The 20,238-nt window shown below is 36.9% G+C and overlaps 1 protein-coding gene across 8 annotated transcripts in view; it reads right to left on the bottom strand.

Moving 5' to 3' along the window:
- VPS13B (vacuolar protein sorting 13 homolog B) overlaps positions 1 to 20,238 on the bottom strand; it is a 426,148-nt gene that overhangs the window by 385,731 nt on the left and 20,179 nt on the right. The gene's annotated exons all lie outside the window — the stretch shown is intronic.

Genomic DNA, 20,238 nt, shown 5'->3' with positions numbered 1-20,238 from the left:
AGACTAGAAACATAACATTGAAACAGAGAAAATCCAGTGACCCACATATGACATCTGTACATCTTTTCTAAGGTGTGACTTAATAGTCTAATGCACATTTACCTAAAAATTATGTAAATATAGGTATATTTCAAAACTATGACAGTGTAAAATATTGAAGACAATTTAGCCAAATCAGGCTGTTCCAGTTTTGCAGAATAATTAAGAAATTCTGTATTACATATAGAAATTATAGGTTCTATAGATATACTTCTAATTATTCCAGAAGACTATTTGAGACTACCCATTTTTTTCACTGTAACAAAAGTAAATTTTAAATCTTTTCAGATCACATACCTCAGAGTGAGTACTCAGAGACTGAGCTCTGTCCTTCTCTATGGCAGACAAGAATATGCTGGAAAGTCTTTTTTTTCTACCAGAGTTTTTTTCAGTACTATTTCATGTAGAACCATGTCAAAAATAAAACTCTTAATATTACGTCCCAGACTACAAAAGAGAAATACCAAGAAACTTGAGGCAGAGATGCAGGGAGTGAGGCAAATAAACAAGGTTTAAGTCTGCTTAAGCAGAACAGAAACTGGAGCAATCAGGAAACAATTTAAACAAGGTGTCAGCCGCTATTTGCCTCTTGTTGCATATGATCTTGGCTGATGTTAAATTAACAGAAACAACCAGCAGCAATGACCAACAAGGCATATTTAAGATACCTGCATTAGATGAGGGCATTACATCCACCTCCCAATAGATACAAGCCCATAAGCCTTGTTGTGTTAATTCTGTTAGCACGGCACAATGTGCTTCAAAATACAGGTACAAGTTAAAAATCCACACAAATGCTGTGGACAGGCTAAAAAGCTGCCACAGCAGCCCCATGAGACTTTGTAAGGAATCTGTTGCACTGATACCACAAAACACATGTCATCTTCCTATTGATTTCTGGATAACAACATCTCCCTGTGAGGTTGCTACTGTTTTGATTAGCTGATTATCCAGAGTATTTGAAAGGAACATTCCTTTGTTTACAAGAAAACAAGCTGTCAAGCGTCTGAATGCCTATGGTGATAAGGTCATACAGCCAAAGATAAATAGAACAGGCTGTTCTCACTAAGTGGTTCTCAGAAATATACTCCAATTTCTCAACACTCAAGACAGAGTAACAAATAAAATGACTTTGCAAGTTCTTTCTGAGGGTAGTTGTACAAATATCTTCTTTCTATTGTGTAAAGAAAGTTATATTATAAACTGTTAACTGATCATCTAGTGAAGTTTCTGATACATTTACTGTAGTTTTAAAAAATTATGAGGCCACCTACCACGATGTTTGTTTCTATTAAAAAGCACTTACATCTCAAAATTACTTTTCTGCAATTTCTCCTAGGATAAGCTTTTTCAAGATTTCATTCTCTCATGTTACAGGAAGTTTGTGCAGTGCTTTGCTTGGGGGAACATGGGTGGAGTGTGTTAATTCTGTAATATTATTCTGCATTTAATATCAAACAAAGTGAAGTCTCAAAGCTACAAAAAAAAAAACAAAAAAAAAACCCCAAAGTAAGAAATATTACAGTAGCAACTGGCAGCTATACTCGAGATTTGGCATCACTGTAGAAGCAAAGATGAAAGGGATAAAAAAGTCAATTCTGAAATGTTTGTTCCACAAAAGTCACAGTGCATGGAATTTTAACTCAGTAACTCTCACACCAGGTTGACTGAAAGGAAAAGTCAAGAGGAAAGACATGGCAGAAAGGTGAGCTCCTTCAGCAAAACTGGTAATGTGGGCTGAGATGGGTCATTCTGGCCCATATATCCTCTGTGACTGAAAATGAGAAAGAAGAGTGACTGAAATAGTTTAACCCTGAAGGACTGGGAGAAAAAAATGACAGAAAATGCACTCAAGGAAACAGACTGAAACCTAAGAGAAGTGGCCTGCATTTCCATTCTTCTTTCAAACTTGTGTTCAGAAACAAGCAAATATAATAAAATTAAGAATGATAAAAGAATGGATCCCTATTTCAAAAATCTCTTGAAAATTAAGTCAGAACAAAATAGGATATACATTTCAAGCTTAAATTATTTATCTCCATATATGAAAACTCGAGACCAGTCTGACTTCCACTGTCATCCAGCCTAACACACAATCTGGGGCCTTTTAGAGGAGCATCTCACCCTCTTCCAGGTCCAGCTACTGAACTGGTCAGCACTGTAACAAGCATACATTTCCCTTACATCACTTGCTTTCATTTTTGTGTGTGCTACTTTGGAAGACACTGTACCAAAGACTGGACATACTCTCACCTTGTTGCAGGTACCTTGAAACAGTACTTCTCTAGCATTCATCAAATCTGTTCCTGCAGTGTTCACTACAACATCAAAATATCATTGTAAGCATGGCTCAGTCACATCACCGATTCATTAAACAACACCTGGGAACCATTAGCAAAAGTTTGATCTATTCAAGTCACTCTCTCATACTCTCTTCCACCTTCCTGAGGGCTAGCACTGGTCTCCAGCAGTATTTCAACTGGCCCCAGACTTCACCAAGACATCACTTTCCTTTGTGGTGGTAGATGATTGATGGTATTTGTTTCTCTGCATGGCTCTGGTGGGTTGTAGTTCAGCTCCATTTCACACTTTCTTTAGAGGGTACTTTCCCTTAACACATTTCCTACTGGATTTTATTAGAAAGCCAGATCCCATGTGCAAGAATTCTCTCGACCAAGCACCTGCCAAGGATGTAGTAATAATTTTTATTACAACATAACATTGCCACCCACTTCCTCCAGAGAAAGGTAGAATACTGTCCAGACCAAATTTTCTCCTAATCCCAAACACTACTGAACAGCAGACCTACAGCAGGGTCCCAGCAAATTGAGTAATCCTCAGCTCTCAAATTTCCATCATCACAATAAACCTCTGATATATAACAGTGAAAGGCCTGAGGCACAAAGCTTTGCCTGGAGAACTTGCTATCCAAGCAAGCTCTTTTCAGTGCTGAGCATCATTTGGCTAGAGCTTGGTTTTTGGCAGGTGCTGGGGAGGGAAAGAGAGCAAAGAGGTAATGAAATGCCAATGTCAGAAGGAAGAGTATACCTACTAGGGTCCCTCCAGCTGCTATTGATTTTCACAAGTGTTTAGGTTATGTTTATTGTGACTTAATTCTCCATCAAAATTGTTGAAACTAGTCCGTAAGTTCAAAATTTCAAGGGGCAGTGTAAAAGAAGAAGCAGAGAAGACTGAATGACAAAGCCATGCACATCTGGTTTCCTTAAGATTTCAGTCTTAACACCCAATGCAACTGAAAAGCATTTGGGTCAGAGATTTTAACCTAAAAGTCCTTTCTTCCTCAGTTACTGTCCAAGAACCCATAACATGGACTTTTTCCCAAGGTAGTACACTTCAGGTCATTTTTGCTAGTACAGGAAGGTTCAAGTAGGAAGATTTCTCAGCCACAGGCACAGAAAGACTGAAACACTGCAGCTTTCACTGCATTCTGCAAATTCAGAAGTAAGGGAATTTCACTGAAGAAAAAGTGAGAACTCAGCATACAATACAATCTACAGAAGGAAACTGGAACACCAACATAACAGTAATAAAAAACTCTTTTCCTTTTCAAAAACTAAGCACAATCTTTCCAAAAATAATAGTAATGGCCTTTTTAGTGCTATGGTAAGACAAAACTTCATTTTCTAACATTTCCAGTAGTCCTTCTCATGTATGCTTTTCATGTATTTTATGACCATACATGTAAAACTATGTCATTGTATAAATGCCATGCATGAATATTCAAACAGCTTCAAGATACTAAAGTCTACTGAGTATAACTGTCCATTAAATTTTAGATATATAATTTCTCTTAGCTTACCTAGTTTTCTTACTTCCCAGCTGATCACATTCTGAACACAGAAGTCTGAGAGCTTCATTATTTAGTTGTCTCTAGCAAAACTTCCATTTTATTTCCCAAAATGCTTGTCTTTAAACTTTCAAGTACACAGTAATAGCTTTGCTATATTTCTAACAACTCACCTGCAAATTTGTACTTTATTTTTATCCTTTCTTTTAAGCTGAACTTCAGACACCATGATGAAGAGATTTTCACCAAATGTAATTTATCAATTACATCTTATTTAAATAACATTATTTAAATAACATTATTTAAAACTATAGGACTAAACTACAAAGCTGAACTGAATGGCTGCAAAAACTTTCTAGTTAATCAATGTTAAAAAGTACACATAAGAGCAACTTTCTCAAAACTCATAGTTACAGGTTTTCTATTTATAATCATTCTTTTCTTTTGCAATTGTCAGTCTGTGATGTGTAGAGTATTTCAGAGAACTTATTGCTATTTATAATGCTCTGCTTTTAAGTAAGAAAGCTTTTGAAACATTAACTTAAACCTAAATAAACAGTAATTTATCTTCTAAAACAGCTAGCAGTCTATCATACCAAACCACCAGAACACTATATATTAAGTCAAGTGCAGATGTCAACACTGCATTGCAAATGCTGCAAAGTCTTACAAAAGATGTCTATATTATAACATAACATGCAATTTTTTATCACATTGCTTAATTTAAAATAGAGTGTGCCTCCTCTCAGGCAGCATGGATTCTATACCAGGATTCAACAGTTGTTATTCTTTCCAGTGAACACCATGCTCATGTCACTTCCTTACACAAATTTTAATGTTCAGAGTTCAAATGTACTTTTCTTAATCCTAACTAAAGGGATGACTTCTAACATCAAATAAAAAAATCTTCCAAATCTGTGCCAATCATTTTGAATTAAAAATATTTTTTATTCTTGGTCAAAGTTGCAACGAAAGACTAAGGAGAGGTTTAAGACAAGGTAGGAAAGTGAGTGTCAGAAAGAAATGAAGTTGAGTGCCCAAGGGAACAAAATATAAACATTCTGAAAGGAGCTAAGGAGACAAGACCGTTACTGTTTGTGCTCAGCTGCCACTCCAGCCACGTGCAACAGGAAGAAATTAAAAACTGGACAACAGGATGGAGAAATAAGATTGAAAACAACTTGGGGGAAAAAATATGTATGTGGGAAAGGAAAAAATCCTCTAATCTCACATAATGCCAAGAAGGAAAGCTCAGGGAGCATTTAGTGAGGAAGAAGAAAATACTGTATCTTATTTCAAATCAAAACATGGAACAACATCTGTAACAAAATTACCGAATAACATCAGCCAAGCAATAAAAAGTTAAAAAAGAAATTAAACTCACAGAAGTATTCTCTTAAATCATTAATTCTTCATTATTTTTCTATTAGTTTACTTTGTGAGATCTGTTTTACAAATTTAAATTTGACAAAAGTAATCACAAGTAACATACCATTAAGTCATCAACTCATTCAAGTTTAACTAACTTATTTTCCAAGGAATATACTGGTTACAGTGGTGGATAGTCGTAGCACCTTCAAAACTAAACTAAGGTACTATTCAAAATACTATGAATTCATCTAAGTGCAACTGCATTCATCCCAAACTAAAAGAGAGCTTTTCTTGACTGATGCTTTTTATCTGCAGTCCTGAAGAGCAACAGATAACTTCATTAGTCAAAAAAGTCTTTCTGTAAACTTTAGATAATACCAATAATTTAAGGACAAGGACGATCGAGGATCGTCCACCCATGGCAATCACCCAGGGTCACGTTCATGCTTTAGCACCCTCCTGGGGCACAGACCATGGTCCTTTCACAGACAGACACCCTCCATTTATTCTATCCAGGCAGGTCTCCTCACTAGTCTCTTCTTTCTCCATCTCCCTTAGACAGCCTGCAGACCAAATCTTTACTCTGTAACTCATAGAGTAAACTGAACAAAGTTGGAAACTGCAACTATCACTTCTGAACGTGTCTTACATACCATTAAAATAAATATCCAAATAAGAGTTTTAAAAACTATGTTTGTTCAACAGAAAGTATTGACACATACAGATTTCTAAAGTGCTCTGGAAAAATATGGCTCTAAAATACATCATGTTGAGTCATGCTTTATTCTGAAATCTTGCCATATAAGCACAGTCAATTCTCAAGACTTACTGCTGTGAGAGAACACAAGTTTGTGATTCATTGAACAAAGTGATTATTTGTTTTATATTTTATGAGAAAAAATGCACCTAGCTTTCATATAGTTAACAAGAGGCCTACACATTTTTATGTCCAAATTTCCTGGCAAAGAACGCAGGATGCAACAAACCACAAACCTCCACTTCACACTGAACAAACATTTGAAGCACTGAGTGCCTAAGTGGTCCTTTTCATGTGTGTGAGTCTCAAAATCAGGTTGTAAGCCGTAACAAAAGGTTCAAAGAAACAATACACTGCATATAAAGGAAGTTACCACAGGACATGATTGGGGCAGTGCATCTTAGTGATATGAGTCTTAACACGGTCACAAAAGGATTTCTAAATGTTTTTAAATATACTAACTGTGCTCCCTACATTGTGACTTACTGTGTTTCTGGAAACACCACGTGGCAGTTTGAATTTCATCCTAATCCTGCTTCCTCTGTGGAAGCACACAGGCATAAATTACATAAATACTTGTACCAAATGATGAAAAGCAGTTCTTTATCCACAGGTAGTCTTTTTTTAAGCTATCCTCTACTCCAACAAGCATTAGAATAAAAAATACACTTTAAGTAAAAAAAAAAAAAAAATACATTAAAATTAATTTAAAATACAATTTAAAAATTGCAATTTCAATGTGGTGGCTAAAAAATAAGAGATGCAATACTGGAGATAGACAACCTGTGGGGTCCAGTAGCTCTTTGAGAAAATAAATTAGTAGCAATGTAGATTAAGAAAAAAGAGTAATTATATTATGAAGCCAAAGGTTCATGCCAAATCATGATACAGGATATTTTAAAGCTATCAATTGTATGTATAATTTTACAATTTCATAAAAACTCTAGATGACAAAAAAAAAAAGACCTTAGTCACAGTATTATCATTTAACTCCTTATAAATCTTTACACCATAAATGTCAAAGCCAAACTTATCTACAAATTTAAGTTATGAGTACTTCATACAGATATACACATGCAGGCTTACCAAAGTGTCTTTTCCAACTAAAAATGTCACATAAAACCCAAGGATACTTCCATTTCTACTCTTCTTTTGTGGCAGAATTGATATCACATTATGTGCACACTTGCTTATCATAAACCTCTGCTCCTATTTGTAAATGCACTATATTAATGTCCTTAAATACTTTGCAAAAAATATTATTTCATTAAGGTATTTTGGCAATGCTCATCAGTGTAGTCTATAAATACGAGATTAATATACACACAGTATATGTAGATACACTTACAGCTAAACCAATGTAGTCACATATGAGTTTCTGTATGTATATTTACATATTTATAAACTTTTGCTTAAAGTGTCAGATATCTAATATCATTCTCTATTAACACAGTGTTTACAACTTCTTCCACGAACAAAATGTCCCATAACTATCATGGACAAAATTCATACTACAGTTTTTCCCCTAGACCCAGTATGCAAAAGAGGTTTAAGAGAGGAAACACAGAGATCCCAAAAAACAACACATTTTTCACAAGTAATCTGTGATCCTGCAATCAACTTTGCAAAATACTGTATGAATGTTTTTGGTGACAAGTATATTGTCCATGGTCTTCACAGTGCTCTACTTAGCTAGAGAAAAAACTCTGTATTTCATCAAAAACTTTGCACGTTATATGTTTTAGGTCAAGAATAAAAATTTTGTCTGCTACTGCTGCAACCAACATGCACAACTTTTGATAATTAACCCTGTAAATTAAAGATCTTTACCTGGGTTGTTTTTTCCCCCACTCAAACTTACCCTTCAACAAAAAACATTTTCCTGCTGATCAGGTTTTTAAATTATACAGATATTTTAGAGTTTTTCTGGTCTAGTAAACAAGTGATAAAACATACAATTAAAAACACATTTATTAAGTAAGAATTGCTTGATTTAGAAAAAGAAGCAGAGCTTGGATTTTTCTTTTAAAATGCAAGCCATCTTCACCACTACATCATTTCAGGTCAATCAGAACACAATGTTTGGATTTTCAATAATACATTCTTCTTGTATCAGACTGAAGACTTCTTATGCTCCAAGCACAAAATCCCTCCAAACCTAACAGGCATGATGTGACATAGCAGAAGACTAAACACATTTCTCAGTTTCTCCATGATAGGGTCAAGGCGGGTTTTTTCTAGAATAAAAGTTTTGCACTGCAATTAGGTGCTAAAGAACATAGACATAGACAGCAGATAGCTGTCTGCTTTCAGAGAGTTTTGACCAATGTAAATCCCTGATAACATCACATTAGTTACCTCTGATTGGTATGTTGAAATAAGATGCACAGCACTAATTTTCAAGGGGTCACATCAAGACATTTACAGACAGCAAGCATTTTGATTATTTACACATTCCTAAAATCAGAAAAGATCTTGAAGGCTAAAGCAGACACATAGAAGACTGGGAATCACCAAGTTTCAAGGTACTGCACCTTATCACTCTTTCCTTATCAATTCTGATATACAGCTGCAGAAAGCAACCGCAGAGAGTCAATCCTGGCAGCTTGGGGGTCTCTCCCACGGGAAAAATTACCCAAGATAAAGGGAACATTTCTCTTACACAGAACACCTGCACGTTTTAAGTTTTTTGAACAAGAATTAATCCTCACAAAAATATTTTAACCACCTCTAAACTCAACTTCAAAAGTCCCAAAAACTGAGGGCCTCCAAAAGGAATTTTTGCTGACTGCTGCATCAGCAGCATAGAGGACAAAACTGCAGGAAAGGAAGATAAAGCACTGAAAAGTAGCAGGGTTTTTCAGTTGAATTGAACAAAAACTACAAGAGCTGCTTTTTGAGTCTAAATATTGGGCATGCTCCACACAGCACTGAAATAGATGGAGTACATCATCATCTATTGAGCAGCATCAACATACTCGTCACTTCTTTTCTGGTCTCCACTCCCTTTATTCTGTCCCTGTTAAAATTGTCAAATTAAGGTGTTCCAACCTCTGCACTAAGTTTGGAACACAAAACTTTCCTCCCTTTCCTAAAGTCAGGATGGAAAAGTGAGAAGTACACTATTTTTGCCTTCCACATTATAGTCTCATGTTGTTCTCTTGCTGCAAGTGCCACTAGCCCAGAGCACCAGCCCTGTGGCAATATATACATCAAAGAGAATCACAAAATCAACATGAGGAAGTTCTCTTATACTTGCAAATATGCAAGGAGATGTTCAGTTTCCTAGGGCTGCTTAGCCCACAGACATCCTGAACAAGTTTTTAAAAAATGCTTCGTAAGTCTACCCAAGAAATGCTTTTAGGCCACCAGACTAATTTTTTTTCGTTGCCATATTTTAGCCCACAGAAGAAACGTGACTTAGGTAACTCTAAAGATCAGGGAAAATTAGCTCAATTTATAGATAGCTTCTCATAAGAAAATCAGATGAGATGATCAAAAAGCTCCTGTTGGTGTTAAAATCCTATTCATCAAGGAGGTTAGGAAGCTTTTTCAACAATTATTTATCCCAATATTGACTACTGAATAGTGCCAAAACTAGCAGATGATCAGAAATAGAAGTAAGATAGCACAAGGATGACAAAATACAAAGGAAAATGAACACAAAATGGTAGAAACAAAAAGCAAAGTTTTTTTTTTAAAACAGCATCTTTAATACAAAAAAAAATACAGCCTTCAAAGAGTGCAAGCTATAGCATGGCCAATCCCTTGGCTTAATCTAAGAAAGGAAAAAAATCAGTAGACATTGCCCATATTCTCTGATATATCTCTTTTACTATGTAAAACTCAAATGTGTGGTTGTCTCTCTATAAGGTTTTAGAGGGATCAGAATTTACCAAGTGGTTTATGATACATACAATATGTCAGTTTACTGAAATAGTTTGGAAGAAGTTAAGAAAACTGGTCTCTGAACAACAGCCAAACCAAGGAGCATGAGAAAATTCCCATTAACATCTTGCAGCAATACTTCAATCAACTACAAAATACTAAGTGGAACTGTACACAGTGGTAGATCTTAGTTCCAGCATTATTAAATGGAAAAAGAAACCTCACTCACATTTGACAGTAAATTTTAATTTGGCATCTGAATGTAAAAGTATGTCCAATAATATATTTTGATCATATAAAGACAATTACATACGCAGCTATTACTAGATATGTATTAAATACTGCAAGACCCATAAAAGTTATTGGAAACAGGTTTTTCCCCACACTAATGTACAGTAATTTAGATGACTACCTTTTAAACCATCTTTATATCCCACAGCACAATGTTCAGAAACCAGGTGCCAGTGTGCACCTCAGATACATTAGGAATAACTGGATGTAACAGAACCACATGAGACAATAAAAATAGAATGAAGATGCTATGTTAGAGCATTCCAGATAAGCAATGAAAGGTATCTTTGTTACCTCTACATAAAGAGCAAGGTTTGGGTTTTCCTTTTCTCCCTCCCACCCTTTATTTCTGGAGGAAGGAGCTTTGTTTCTCAGGCAAAAGGAGCTGGAGTTTCCAAGTTACTCTGCCCCAGTATTACCTCTCAAGCAGAGTATAGGACATTCTCCAACTTGTGGTGGCAGGTCAGCAGCGGGGGGAAACTACATTCAATAAGCCTTCTGCTGAAATCCATACAGGTGGATTATTGTAGCAATATTACAAAAAAAAATACCACCATGAGTGTATAACAGCAGCTTGTTATGAGACATTCAGCAAAACATTTTATTGAATAAGAGTACAACAAAACCAGCTACAGCAAACCATGTCCCCCAGAGAATAATGAAACTACCTGCTAGCAACACGGTATTCTGTGTAAATGCCACTAAGTACAGAATTTAAATGGTTAAGTACTTTCAAATTAATCTTTGGCCAAGCAAAACAATTGGTTTCAGAATTTCATTAAGAGCAACACATATCACAGCAACAAAACACACTGGGTAAAGCTATTGAACTGCACAAGTTCTGACAACTGGAGAAGCCACTGCACCACAGCAGGTGAGGGAAGGGCCACAGACAGCAGGCCAGCTGTGATGGCCAGCCTTGGACACAAGGACATGGCAGACTTCTCAGCAGCTGCAGGAAGGGCAGTGAAGCAGCAACACTGCTGTCCCCAGCTGATCTCCTACAGTGACAAGCAGCCAGCCTTCTGCACAGCCTACCAAAGGCAGTGCCTAGCCCGAGCAAGAGTGAAAATGAGGTGTCCACACAGCAAACACCCACAGGAAGTTCGTTTCAACAGAGCAGACCCTAAGCCCCAGAGCATTGTCTCTGAATTTCTATATGCACTAGAGACTAGTTTCAACATTTGATAAGCTCATGAGTTTTATTAGGGACTTTTTCCAGCAACTTACATGTAGCTAGAAAATTGTCTCAGCCGCTGTTACACAGGAGTAACTGATTACTGATAACATAATTCAGTGTGTGGGGAAATAGTATCTGCAGCCTCACACACAGAATAATTAAATAAACAAACAAATCACCCAAAACCACACTGTGAACCCTCTCTTCAACCGAATTCCAAGGTACATTTCTGCTAAGTCTTTTTTCTCCAAGTCTTAGACTACAGCAAAAAGATAATGAAGAAAAATATTTGCATTTTACATTGCTATTGTCATTTAATTTTCTATTTTAATTCATATTACAAATTACCATTCTCTACGTTAAATGGCATATATAGCTTTGTTCTCATGAAAGGGGTGATTTTAATTAAGAGACTAGGAAAGCAATGGCATAATAAAATGGATCATAAATGGCATGACATTCCAGTGATGTGTTGACCTCAGTCTTAAATATTTAACGTTCTAGTGAGAATATAAAGTGGTTTTATAGATATATATGAGAAGCTTTGGATAAAACATCAAGTATTTAAACAGTACATGAAATAACTTTCAGAAATTAAAGCTCCCAAAAGAATAAACAGAAAAATATGACAAAAACAGCTTTCTTGAGAGGCTAAAGAAAAGGCAATTTTTCCTAAAATAAACTGGTGCTCATTAAAAACTTTTTAGTGTGAGAGTTTATAAACAATTTCATTTATAAACATGAGTATGATAAAGACTACTGTTATTTGCATTTTTACTGCCAGAAAAAGATACCAACATCAAAAAAGCCATGCATACTACCTCTGCTACCAAACCAAATGAAAGTACTTTGAAAATCCCACAGGAAATTGTGCAAGTGTTCAATTTTTTTAAGGTATGAGATTCATCCAAATAGAACCCAAATTTGAATTTTGATCACACAAACTCTAAGAGACAATACTTTATGACTTATCTTTTCAGATAAATACTTCTCAATCCTTGAAACTCATTAATCTTAAAGAAATAAACATTTCCAACTACTGTAAGACTAGGGAAATGTTACCTTTGTCTTCTAATCAATGCAATGCTAATTTTCAGCCTAGTTTAGATCAGGATTCTGAATACAGCAAATATAGAAACTAGTTCAAGACTGCAGAAGTTTCTAAGGGCTAGCTTTCTGATGGGAAGCATGTTCACACTACTTGTGTCTCGCATTCCTTTAATTAAAATAAAATCAATTATGCAATAGCTCCAATAAATCTCTATTAACATTCCAAATGAAGTAGCAATTGAAGCACTACGGGTTTGTTAAATGAAAGAGGTGGTTGAAGCAGGGAAGGGGAGCTTGGAAAGGCAAACAATAATCTCAGGCAGAACAGCACCATACAAAGCAGCAAGTATGACAGCAAGTGATGATGTGGAGTACATGGTGAAGAGACAGCTGAAAATAGGTTTAAGTGTGAGAGATCTCCTGAGAATAATTTTGATAATGTTGTAGCCTGCCAAACTGCTACACACGTGAGCTGAGCTGCATGTGAGTAAGCATTCCTGCTCTCCTGCCTTCCACATCTTCCTGCCTGTCCCCCTACCACTGCTCAAACAAGATCTGAAACAGTACTGCAAGACCAAATTTTTTTTAAATAAAAAAAATCTCCACACCATGCAAGACTGATCTGCTGCTCATCTAGAATCTTTACTGATTAATCAGTATATAGTCAAAACCAAGCACACCACACTTGAGTATTTGCTTTTACATACACAGTGCCTTTCAGTATCGGATTAAGTCCCTGTTTTTTTGAACAGGCTGCACATTGCAGTGAAGCAAAACCAGAGCAAAGGCAAATTATGTGTTTGGGAATAGACTTGTGTTTCTTAAATTGCAGGAAAAAAGAAGATAACTTTGCAGGAACAAAATCATTTCTTACTCAGTAACAGCAGTAAAACTGACATGAACTTATTTTTCAAGAACAGAAATAAGTATCAAGTGCAAGAAGTTACATCAAGCCAGCACAAATGACAGAATCATACCACACTTGAATTCATTACAAGAGCGTTCAATGATGAAAAAAATCATGTACAAAGGAAGCCTCGATGCTATTATGACCTGAATGTGTTTACAAGGCTACTTTGTAAATCACTTAAAGCATTACATGTCTCCTTAGAGACAGGAATGAACATGAAAACTGAGAAGAGAACAAAAAAATTAAACATGTCCTTGCTTTCTGCCTATGTAAGATTGTTATACACAAGCCTTTGGCACAAATCCAAGAAATATTTTTTTCAAATGAAAAAGTAGAAATATAAAATCCTAGTGTGTGACATGTTGAAGACACAAGTATCACTATTAGGAGTTTTAATTGGGTAAAGATAGCCAAGAACATTACAGGCATAAAATGTAAAATGGCATACACCAGACCCTTTAGATGGGCAAAGCTCACAGGTCAGGCATCAAAAACACTAGGACAGGAAAAGAAAATAACTTAAGCATTAAGATAATTTTAAAATGAGGCAGAAGGAAGTGGCAAGAATGGAATAGGTATGCGTGTGCTGCTGTTTTGACTGTTATGAAGCAGAGCAGGACAGGACAAAAGCTCAATCCCACCACCCCATGCATCCTTAATGTTTCTGTCAGACTGGAATCTCAGAAGCAGGGGATCTCTTCATAACTGCTAGCTGCAATTCCCTCAGCTTTCTCTCTCCTTGCAGCATCAGCCAGCATTAACCAGCAAACTGCCAAAAAGTTGTTTCCCACAAAAGATGAGAAAGAAGCACATCAGATTGTTCACTGCTCAGGAGAACTGAGAAGCCTATTAAATCTAAAATCATGAAATATCAGTGTCAGCAGATCATAAAAAATACTTCAAGAGCCAGATCCGTCTTCTATTAAGCAGCACCCACAGAACTCATACCAGTCCCACCGGTGCCAAGGACAGGATAGGATCCTGGTATTAGTATAATCATCAGATTGGTTTAACAATGCATAAAGGCATTCAGCATTAGTTTCAAATCAGCTGCAGTTTACCCCTGAGTCAGAATCTCATAACTGCATCCTAAACTAAGAATCTGTGGGCCAGAATCATCAGCCTCTAGCCAGGTCCAGCACAGCCAGAGGGAAGATGAGCACTCATGAGCTGCCAATTCTGAAGCAAGTCTGTCCCTCACTGGATACCAACATACAGACCAATTCACTGAGTCACACTCTTGAGGTCTTGTAACCTTGATACTTGCTTTCAGTACAAGATCAAGATAAAAAGTGGTGGAAAAAGAAACATTTAATCAGAAACATTGAAGTTCACTTTCAGATTTCTGAAAAACTGTATTTTTTAATTTTTGTTTCAAATAAAGTTTTCCAAAGTTCCTGAAAGTAGCACAACTTTATTTTGTCTGATGAAAGTACTCTGCTGTTCCACACACAAGAAAGAACCCACCTGAAAAAATATGTGGCCACAAGACACTCAAGCTCTGAGTGTAGCCAGTTCTCTCCTCTTAAAGAACATTTCCCTGGTGATGCCCTCTAACCAGAGGATTCATGTACCTTTTTAGGCACTTCAGAGAAAAGGACAGCAATGCTGCTAAGGAAACACAGCCAGGAACACAGTCCAGAGTAGAGAATCAGGCATCCAAACAACACTTCACACGCAACAGAGGAGCAGTTCAATTAGATTCAGCTCAATACTGAAAAAGACAAAAAACGTGAGGGCCCTGCTTTGACAAGCAGAAAAATACCGCCCTGTGCTGCTCCAAACACAGTGTCCTGTTTGTGCTTTTTTTCCTCAAGACAAAAGAGGAACTAAAAACACCATTTTGCAGAAATTATGTTGCACTCAAAATGCCACAAGTAAAATGACTGAGCATCTACAGCACACTCTTTTTTCAAGTTGATTGATTATGCAGACACCAGTAGAAGAGAATCTCTGACTTTCTTCCAACTATATGCATAGTTCACTTGGTTTTACTTGACTGAGAACAGAAGTGCTTAAACAATTGGTATATGGGTAATAAACTACAGTTTTATAAGTCACATTTATGAGAGGAATACTCTTTGATATGCAATAAATGAAGAATAGATTATTGTATCTTGACCTTTAGATTACAGTCCTGAGAAGGGAAAGTTAACTGCAGAAGATTTAGCATCATCAACAACTAGAGGATTTCAGATGAAAAGAACTGGTGCATGCACATAAGTAGATAAAAGATATGTCCACCATTAACTCCATGCCACACAATTGCTTTCAACTTTTATATGGATACAACAACCATACTTCATTTTTGTACAAGTCAAGCAAAGTAGAACATCCTTAACAGAGCAGGAAATGAAGTTTTAGTCGTTGCACAAAATAAATCAACAAAAATGTTATGTCTGTTGATGACAATGAAACCACTAGCATATGCACTCAGGACTCTGATCTATTCTGTCCACCAGATGCTCTCTCTTTGTGAAAGGCTGGTAAAAAGAATTAGAGAGTTCATTGTGGCTTAAGCAGATTTTTTTCATGCTGTTAAGTATTTTTCTAAAGTTTTACTGCAAAATCTTAATGTTCTTAAGGATCATAAGCAAATATCTACGATGAACAACTTATAACCCACAGGCCATATGCAGTGTGGCAGGACAATTCATCTAGCTTGTTCCCTTTGGCCGCCTCTCCTAAAAACCTCAGCTGCATACCAGATGACTGCAGTGAAGCAGGCAGTCTGTTCCCCACAACCATTTTATCTAGGGGGCTTGTAGCCTCTCCCCCATCATATAATAAGCCCATCTTTAAATGCATGCTGGGAAAAGGGTTGAAGAGCTTCCAGAAAAGATGTCCACTTCCCACTGCCAGAACAATGCATTTATCTCACAACATCATCACTGTCCGCATCTGAGGAACATATGGGAAGAAGACCATCAACACCAGGCTGAATGAGTTGTATGGAGTCAGCAGCACTCCTGTCTGCCCTCTTTCTCTGGTCTTCACCAGGCCCTGCTGGGTAAAAACTGCAGGGTAGAAAGCTTAAACACCTGGAATCCAGTAGAGATACAGGAAGGCAACAACTTCCAGAAGGCAGCAGAACTACACACATATACAACACAATCCAGATGATGCTCACCTATAGAAAGTGTTCCAGAAGCTGTGAAATATGATACTCTCCTACCACTGGGAATAAAAAGCAAAGCTGAGAGCAGCCCACCCACCCAAGGACTGAAACATTGCTGTCCACTGTGCTCCCCACAGCCAACAGCAGAGCAACACTGATTGTATTGATCAGGAGGCCTCTCACCTCCTAGAACTGCATGGAAAACCACTGTGGTTCTTGGAAAAGTAGTCCCACGCTACCAATACACTTCTAGGACCAATGATCTTTGGGTTAAATTCTAAGTAATCACATATTACTGCTGCTACAGCAGCTGTTAATTAATTTCCAGAAAACCTAAACTAATTTGAACTACTGAATAATGCTGAGGTTAACAGGCCTAACAGGCTTTGATATCTAATGAAAGACATTTTCAGCTTTAAATGAAAATACCTGCAAATTAAATAACTCAATAGAACCCTTTACATGACAAAACCCTTCAGAAGAATGATTCACGCATATAAAATCAGAAAGGAAAAGCAGCTTCGCATTGCTCATCCTCCAATTAGGTGTAATACATAAGGACTTTAACTGAAAATGAAGGATAACCTCATAGCATTCTGAGCTCTGTAGACCTTTGTACGTGTAAAGGAAACCAAGTGGATCTCTTGAAGCCAAGGTGAATGCCTCAGAACATGGTTTCTTAGCAAGTCAGTGGTAGAACCACTAAGCAAACATGCCAGAGGAGAGGGAAGAAAAAAAAGTCATATTTCTCAATAGAGGAATTGAGTTTGTTCAATCTTCTCCAGAGGCAAAGAAATAAATATTTACATTTGAAGTTCATGCTTTTATAACAGTTGGATGGCCCAGAGTATTGCCAGTAACATAGTACAACCTTCCTCAGCTTCTGTGGCATGTAAAAAAGGAAGACAATGACTTGTCCTTAGAAAAGAAAGAATACATTTAAACCTGAACATTTACCCATTCTTTTGGAAGAAGTGAAGCTCACTGGGATCGAATTTATTTTTATCCATAAGTGTTCAAAATAAAACACAATCTACATCAGTTGCACATCAAAATTTAGCAGGAACCACTTCTCAAGGGCAGGTATTACAAGGTAAGTCACAAGCAATATACGAGTAAAGAGAATTCTTTTGCTTAAGTTGTACCTAAGAATTTATAATTCAATTATACACTTTTAGAGAAAATACTACTCCTTCCAAAAAGAACAAGCTATAATTCCAAAGTATGCTTTACAGTGAAAGAATTAAGAGTATTTTGTCTTTTAGAATTTTGAAATCCTTTTACCAAAGGTGAATAAATTGCAGGATTTTTCCACTAGAAAATCTGTAATCATGCCCATTCTCAAATAGTAGGTTCTGCTGTAATGAGGAGCTAAAACACATTCCAACAAATTTATCTATGCTTTAATCTATCAACAAATGAGGAAAAACTACTTCCTCTCCAAGGAAATATTTTTTAATGCATTACCTCACTTCATTCCCCATTAAACTACACAAATCCAAACTCTTCACCCAACTACATGAAACAAAGCTGGATTGTAGGGTCCTGATTTGATGTCAGCTGGATTGAGACAAATTTGGAATTACTCCAAAGTAAACCAACTGAAGTAGCCCAGACCTACACCGGGAAAGCTGAATCAGAATATGACCCTAAGCTGCTAGGAATTATGCCAAAGATGATCTATAAATCCTTTCTCCCTGTACCTGGGAACAAAGACACTGACTATCGGCATTACATTTTCTTGCTGTAAGTAGGCCAGGGAAAAAGTTGAGTAAAGATCAGTAAATGGACAGGGATTACTTTTAATCTTTATACAACTGTATCCACACATCAGAACAGGTCCTCTGTACTTTATACAGACAAATACACCATTCACATGTTAGTACTTTTATTTGTCTTAGTAAACCTATTTTCTGGAACATACATCAGCAATGCTGTTATCTGAGTTTCAACTCTTAAATTGCAGAAATCACTGTCAGTCTCCATTCCTGTGCAAAGGGGTTCCCTTCCAAAATTCAGGAGTACATACCATGAGTTCACTTCCAAATACTAATTTACTGAATTAACCACAGCAAAAAAGAAACCAAACAATCCTTTCTACCTGGTGCACCACCATGAACTGTGAAGACATCCTGTGGCAACCTTGTTCTAAAGCAGCTGGTATAGATTTAAACCCTGAGCTACCTAACAGCAAATGCAAATTCAGTCTCATCAGTGATATGCCAGCTTCTGCTCTCCAAATGCTTAGTACACACCAAAGGGAAGTAAAGGAACTGTGGCAGGGAGAAACAGATCTGCTGGCTGGCTAGCACAGACCAATTCAGTTAGCTTCCTGTCCTAAAAGCAATTCTATGGCATTCACATTCAAATCCATGACTCTGAGACCTACAACATATTCCACAGTTCTAAAATATAAGTTAAATCAGTCAATGCTGCATTAGCTCTAATATTTAAATTACACCGTCCACTTCCTTGCTATAATGTTGGTTTGCTGCCTGCAATTCCTTCAATTTCCTAGCAGCACAGCCACTCCACAAAAAGAATTACTGGCTACTATCATAGCTGGTACAGAACAAAACTATTATTTACATTTCAACAATGCACTTTCTAATTGGTGCTTTGCCAGGAGTTCAACCTGACATTCAGCTTCCAAGTTCATTTTGCAGCCTAGAAAGCTCTTACATATCATTGTCCTCTCTCCACACAGCATATTAAGGTGATTTGCTTTATAAACAACCGTAACATTCACACTCTTGAACCTTCCAGAATATAGCTGTACCATGTAGTGTAACATAGTCTGGGGTCTGCAGTTTTCTAGTGATCACAAAACATGTGAAGATGGGTCCATTAAAGAAGTCCAATAAAAAAAAAAGTTTTGTGGGAGGGAAGCAAGTTGAATATACATTGACTGCCATTCAGCTGGATATGTGTGACAGTGCTTGCCCACAAAGCAATCAGAAAATGGCTCTTGCCTGCTCTCTCTGCCTTATTAACTGGATTAACATGAAATTATAACCAATACAAAACAACTGTTTACCTGTGTACTGAGTGTAATCCATATTTCCTGTCCTACTGTTCCTTCTTACCATCAAGCAATAACAAAATAAAAAATTCAGATGGAAAGCTGTCTTTGATAGGCATAAATACATATGCACATATATACACCCACACAAATATATCTCAAGAACAAGCTCCTATAGCAGTGCAGTACAACAGGTAAGTGGGCGTGCTGCTTCCTCACTTGTTAAGTAACATCACAATCCCCCAAGCAAAGGAATCTAGAACTACAAAGTAGAAAATAAGGAACTACAGTTTTAAAAGAGTAAAAGGAGGAACATGGGCTTCCTCCAAGACAAACACTTTTCCTCTCCACGTAGGAAAAGTACTTGAAATTGTCAACATTCAAACTACTTCACAAGCAAAGTGGGATATGTACAGATTTTATAAGTGTCAAAAGGTGTAAGAGGCAACTGACTAGAGTGGAATTGTATTGCAGGCCTGACCTTATACAGAGATGAGCACAGAAACAAGATGCCTCACGCTCAGCAGAGAAGCACGTGCTTTTGGTTAAAACAAATAACACTTACTTTGTTAACACAGGTATTTGGCATAGGTTTATTAGTTTTCATGCGCATGAATAAAGAGAAGTGTGCCTATCTGCAGGTCAAAACGCTCTTGGCTTACATAATTTGATTTCCAATTTTTCTTTTCTTTTTGTAATGCAACATGACTTACCAGTGGCAAGTTACAGTCAAATTCAGTAATCAGTTTTAGAGAATGCTATGGAAGCAAAAATAGAAACAGGGGGATGGGGGGTGGAGACAGA

The sequence above is a fragment of the Sturnus vulgaris genome, chromosome 1, assembly GCF_052056855.1.
Source record: "Sturnus vulgaris isolate bStuVul1 chromosome 1, bStuVul1.hap1, whole genome shotgun sequence".
In the NCBI taxonomy this organism is placed as follows: Eukaryota; Metazoa; Chordata; class Aves; order Passeriformes; family Sturnidae; genus Sturnus; species Sturnus vulgaris.
Note: the sequence above shows the minus strand (reverse complement) of the source record. Positions and strands in the feature narration are given on the sequence as shown.